Source organism: Rattus norvegicus, chromosome 14, assembly GCF_036323735.1.
Source record: "Rattus norvegicus strain BN/NHsdMcwi chromosome 14, GRCr8, whole genome shotgun sequence".
In the NCBI taxonomy this organism is placed as follows: Eukaryota; Metazoa; Chordata; class Mammalia; order Rodentia; family Muridae; genus Rattus; species Rattus norvegicus.
The window spans coordinates 84846349-84852785 of NC_086032.1; the positions used below are offsets into that span (position 1 = coordinate 84846349).

Here is a 6437-nt window from a genome sequence, read left to right on the forward strand (position 1 = left end):
CTACTCTGACCAGAAGCAACCGGAAAAGGTTTACTGACTTAAAATCCATCACTGAAGGAAGTCAAGACACAACTTGAAGCAGGCCTGCTTTCTATTCCATGCAGCATCACATCCAACCATGAACTCCCTTCTCAAAGAAGCAGAGAAGGGATCACAGGGGCTGTTGCTTATTGGCTGGCATGCAGGCTCATGAGCTTTCAGATACTCGAAAGTCACCTTACTAGAGAATGAGCAGAGCCCTCCCAGATCAATTAGCAATCAAGACAATATCCTTAGGCCACACTAATCTAGATAATTCCTCAATTGGCATTCTCCTCAAGTGATGCTAGTAGGTGTCAAGTCAGCTGATAGCTAAAGCTGACCAAGACAAACATGGACCAGCCTGGCTTTTTGTTTTGTTTTTAACCCAGACAGAGTTTCTCTGTGCAGACTTGCCTGTCCTGGAACTAGCTCTGTAGACCAGTCTGGTCTTGAACTCACAAAGATTCACTTGCCTCCCCAGTGATGGGACCAAAGGTGTGCACCACCAGCACCAGGCTGCCTTAACTTATGTACATATACTTTTCTTAAATTTTCCACATTATCTTTCAACTCTGAACAACTTTAAGAATTGATCTTTGAGAAGGAAGGCAAATGAAATGGCCAATAAGGAAAGGAATTGCCACCAACCAAATTCAATCCCTGTGACCCACATGGTGGAAGGAGAGAGACAACCCACCTACCTATCCATACATCTACCCACAAATAAATAAATGTAATTTTTTTTTTTGGTTCTTTTTTTCGGAGCTGGGGACCGAACCCAGGGCCTTGCGCTTCCTAGGCAAGCACTCTACCACTGAGCTAAATCCCCAAATGTAATTTTTAAAGATGTATCTTTTACAGGAGTCTGAAGAGATAGCTCAATGGTTAAGAGCACTGGCTGCTCTTCCAGAGGACCTGGGTTAGATTTTCCACAACCACATGGTGGCTCACAACCATCTGTGACTCCAGTTCTAAAAGATCCAACACCCTCTTCTGGCTGCCATATTTGTGTACAAACACAACATACACATAAAAATTGTTTTGTTTTTTTTTTTTTTTGGTTCTTTTTTTCAGAGCTGGGGATCGAACCCAGGGCCTTGAGCTTCTTAGGCAAGCGCTCTACCACCGAGCTAAATCCCCAACCCCATAAAAATTGTTTTTAATCTATCTTTTAAAAAGTCTAGGGCTGGAGAGATGGCTCAGTGGTTAAGAGCACCGACTGCTCTTCCAGAGGTCCTGAGTTCAAATCCCAGCAACCACATGGTGGCTCACAACCATCTGTAATGAGATCTGATGCCCTCTTCTGGTGTGTCTGACGGCAGCTACAGTGTACTCATATATAATAAATAAATAAAATATTTAAAAAGTCTAATGTGTGAGCATGCTTGCCTGAGTATATGTGTGTGTGTGTGTGCGCGCGTGCGCGCGCGCGTGCACACGACTAGTGCCTGTGAAAGGCAGGAGAAAGTATTAGGATTCCTGAACTGGAGACAAGTATGGTTGTGAGCCTTTATAGGTGTTAAGAAGCAAACCAGGGTCCTCTATAAGAGTAACAAGTGCCCTTTACTACTAAGCCATCTTTCCAGCCACCAAAAGTGTTACTTTGAACTTGTTATCATTGTCTGAGACATGGTCTCACCTAGTCCAGACTAACTTAGTATGCATCAAAGAATGACCTTCAATTTGTTTCTCCTGCCTGCATTTCTCTTCTCAGTGCTGAGGCCACAGCTGTGCAGGTTTTTTGCTAGAGTTTTCGTCATGTAGAGATGCCGTAATTTGTTGTTGTTGTTGTTGTTTCAGGAATACACCTGTGTCCTTTCATTTTCCTTTTGAATGGTTCATACTTTTCTCTTTATATTCTCTATGATTTCTTTATAGGTGTATTTAATCTAATAATGTAGTAACACTCCCCTTCCTCCAGATATTTTGTTGTTGTTGTTGGGTTTTGTTTGTTTGAATAGGGTCTCATGTAGCCCAGGCTGGCCTTGAATTTGCTATGTAGTCAAGAATGATGATGAGTTTCAGATCTGTTTGTCTCTTAAGTGCTAGAATTACTGGTGTAAGCCATTAGGCCTGGCTTTTTTGACTTAATACTTTTTTAGACTATTTTATGTGTGTTTTGCCTGCATGTATGTATGGGTACCATGTGTATACACGGTATCCAGAGGCCAGAAAGACATCCCCTGGAACTGGAGTTCATATGGTTTGTGAGCCATGTGGGAGTGCTGGGAGTGGAACCTGGTCCTTTGCAAAAACAAGTGCTCTTAACCACTGAGCCATCTCTCCAGTCCATGCCTAGCCTTCTGTATTATTTCTGCAATTCATACATATATCTAATATTATTTTGCAGTACAAAATATTAAATGTTATATATAAGCACAATAAAACATTTAGAAAGCTATGGGCTAAGTCACCAAGAGAAGGTAGAAATTGAAGTTTTCATTTTTTACTTTATGGAGGTCTGGGTTAAGGTTTTTTTTTTTCTTGGATTATGAAAATAATCAAATTCTTGGGCTAGGCAGTAGTGGCATACCCTTTTATTCTCAGCATTTGGGAGACAAAGGTAGGCAGATCTCTATGAGTTCAAGGCCAGCCTGGTCAATGGAGCAAGTTACAGGTCAGCCAAGACTACACAAAGAAATCCTGTATTGAAGAACCAAAAGGCAAAAATGAAGAAAAAAATTCCTGGGGAAGACCTTGAAAATCAGTCATTAAGGTCTCAAGAAATGGCTCAGTGGTTAAAAGCACTGGCTGCTCTTCCAGAGGACCAAGGTTCAAATCCAAGCAACCACCAAGTAACTCACCAGTGTCTATTACTGTAGTCTCAGGGCATCTGACACTCTCACGCAGACATACATGCAGTCAAAATACCAATGCACATAAAATGAAAATAATCATAAAAAGAGAAAATCAATCATTAATGAAGCCAACTCACTGAGACTTATATTCTGATATAAATACATAATCAATTACAAAAAACTTGGAGTCACTTTTTCCAAGATGTGTGCAGGGGGTTAAATAGTATGGGACTGGTAGTCCATGAACTAACATTTATTTTTACTCTAGGGTTTTGTTTTGTTCGCTAGGTAGCACTAACTGCCCTTAAATTCACTTATCCTCTGACTTCTGCCTCCCAAATACTTAGCTTACAAAGAATGAGCTGATTTTTTAATCATGTTTTTAATTTATCCTTTGAGGATTTTATACACTGTATTTTGATCATATTCTTTACCCTCCCCCACATCCCACCTACCCTATATATCCAACTTCATGGTCTTTTTCTCTAAAACCACAAATACATGAAGTCCAACTTGTTTTGAATGACTACTCCTGGAATGTGGTTGATATACCCAGTGTTACTCCATTGAAGGAAACTGATTTTCCCTCTGCCAGCAGCCTTCACTTGTAGTTTCTTGACTATGGTGGGTGGGCCTTTGTGTCCACTTCCCCTTCTCAGTGCTGGGATTGTCTGACTTGAGCAAGTCTTGTGCATGCTGTCAGTCTGTGAGTTCATACATACACCTGCTCTATGTGTCTGAAAAAAAAAAAAAAAAAAAAAAAAAAAACGCTTGCCTTGAAGTTATCCATCACTTCTGACTCTGACAGGCTTTAACAATCTTTCTGCTCCCTCATCGACATAGATCTCCTGAGGAGTAGGATGTGATATGGGCTGAGTGTTCCAAGTCTCTTATTCTCTGCAAGGTGATCAAAGTTGTGTGTGTGTGTGTGTGTGTGTGTGTGTGTGTGTGTGTGTGTGTGTGTGTTTGGGAGGGAGGGAGGGAGGCAGTAGTTGGTTTTTGCTTGCCTGATTTTTTTTTTTTTTTGAAACAAGATCTCAGTATACAGCACTATATAGACCGGGCTGACCTCAAACTCAGAGATCCGCTTCTGTCTCCTAAGTGCTAGGACTAGAGGTGTGCACCACCCTGCCGGCTCTGTTAGGTTTTTTGAGACAAGAACTCACTTTGCAACCCAGGCTGGCCTTGAACTAACAGCAGTCCTTAGTCTCAGCCTCCCAAGAGCTGGGATTACAGTCACAAGACACCAACCCCAGTTACATTTGTTTGTTTATTTTTTAATGGGATTCTACATGTTGCCCAGGTTGGTCCCCAGCTCTGGATATCCCTGTCTTAGCATCCAAGTAGCTACAGTACAAATGAGAGCCTCTGCGCCCAGCTGGAAACATGCACCCAGCTGGCCTGTGAAAACATGACTCCAGAAGGGAAATCCTGTACTTAAGCTATCTGAGTGATGTTCCAACTAGCTTTCAAAGATTACTCAAGAAAAAACAAGGAAGTTTTGCAGATAAAAGTAGGCCACGAGAGGCTGGAAAGATAGCCCAGTGGTCTTGAGCGTGTGTGTTCCTGCAAAGGACCCAGGACTACATGGTGGCTCACAACCACCTTTAAACTCCAGTCCCAAGAAATCCAACTCCTCTTCTGGCCTCTTCAAACTGCTGTGGATGGATATATACATACATTCATACATAGGCATACAGGCAAATATTCATACATATAAACTAAATCTAAAAAAGGAAAAAGCCAAGACATAAAGATATAGATGATGAGGCTGGAGGATGGTTCAGCGGTTAAGAGCACTGGCTGCTCTTCCAGAAGTCCTGAGCAGGGGCTGGGGATTTAGCTCAGTGGTAGAGTGCTTACCTAGGAAGCGCAAGGCCCTGGGTTCGGTCCCCAGCTCCGAAAAAAAAGAACAAAAAAAAAAAAAAAAAAAAGAAGTCCTGAGCAAAATTCCCAGCAAACACATGATGGCTCACAACCATCTGTAATGGGATCTGATGCCCTCTTCTGGTGTGTCTGAAGACAGTTCCAGTGTACTTATATATAAAAAATATATAAATAAATCTTTTTAAAAATGTAGAAGGTACAGGATGGGTGGATCTCTGTGAGCTGAATGAAGACCAGCCTATTCTACAGAGTTCCAGGATAGCTACAGAGAAACCCTAGCCCTGTCTTGAAACATCTGCCTGCCTCAGCCTCTGGAGTGATGGGACTAAAGGCATGAACCACACCACCACAGCATAACCAACGTTAAGGAAGCAAAGCTCACAGACAGCAGATCCTGAGGGATAACAGGGAGCCCTGGATGTATTCCCACAGGCCACAGGGCTTCCTTGTAGAGTTTTGGAAAAGGGTGAAGTTTGGTAAGGTTTCTATTTTAGAGGACAGTTCATGACATGTGTTTAGGATGAATTAGGGGAATAGATGAATAGAATATAGGAATATGGCTGGGAAACCATTTAAGTGTCCAATTCATTATTTTTGTTTTGGGCAGGAACGTGGTGCAGGAATGTGACAGAAGCCAGAGTAGAATGTCAGGTGTCTCCTGCTACTCTCTGTGCCTTGCTGCATTTGACACAAGGTCTCTCACTTAACTGGAACCTCACTGTCTAGGCTAAGCTAGCTCCAGGGATACTGTCACCCCATCTACCCAGTGCTGGGGTTAGAGACATGAGCAGCCAAGCTCCACTTTTTATGTGGGTCCTCATGAACTCAGGTCCTCATGCCTGCACCACAAGCACTTTTTTTTTTTTTTTTGGTTCTTTTTTTTTTTCGGAGCTGGGGACCGAACCCAGGGCCTTGGGCTTCCTAGGCAAGCGCTCTCTACCACTGAGCTAAATCCCCAACCCCACACTTTTATTTAGTATCTCAACTCCTATTTGTTTTAAATTTTCCTTTGGGGCAATTTTTTTTTTTAAAGACATGGTCTTACTCTGCAATCTAGGCTGGCCTCAAACTCACGATGTAGCCCAGCCTGATGTTAGAACACCTGTGGTCCAGAGCAACTGCATTAGCATACCCTATTAAGTATACCTGTCTGGGGGGAAAAATAAATAAACATATATATATATATATTCCAGATTCTTTACTATGTGATAAGCTGATACTTTGTATCAGCTTTGATACTTTGATTTTACCGCATTCTATTTCATTTTCAAGATGTTGGCTATAATCTATTACAGCGATTTCTGACATAATACTAAGTTCATTACTACTTGGTCTTAAACACCTCAGCTGTCTTGGGAAAAGGGAGGCAGAGTTTACCTTGGGGTGTGCACTTCCAGGTTGAGGCTCAATAGCGTCAGTGCATTAAAATCACCTAAGTCCTACTGAAAATGCAGCTCTCCAGACATGTAGATGCATTTGTGCTCAGCACCTACGCGTATTCAGAAATACCTGTAACACTTCTGCCCAGAAAGCATATAAAAGCGAATGTATACTTACAGAGCTGACAACCACTAAGCTCGGGAGTTAAGTGACAGCCTGGGGAGGAGCCCAGGTAGGGGCAGAGAGCATTGCGTGTGGCACCTGCGGTGTCAGGCACGTCCTGGTGCCCAGGCCCTCGCCTAGCAGAAACCAGAGCCACAGGGCCCAGTGACTGGCCGAGTAACTGACCGT

At 42.6% G+C, this 6437-nt stretch overlaps 1 protein-coding gene across 3 annotated transcripts in view; it reads right to left on the reverse strand.

Moving 5' to 3' along the window:
- Positions 1-6437, reverse strand: part of Urgcp (upregulator of cell proliferation) — a 44170-nt gene extending 37733 nt beyond the window's left edge. For 2 of the 3 annotated variants that reach the window (XM_039092051.2, XM_006251312.5), the window contains exon 1: positions 6264-6427. The gene's annotated coding sequence lies outside the window, so the exon portion shown is untranslated. Of the gene's footprint in view, positions 1-6263 lie in introns of all 3 variants that reach the window. The other variant, XM_063273225.1, reaches the window with a different exon arrangement.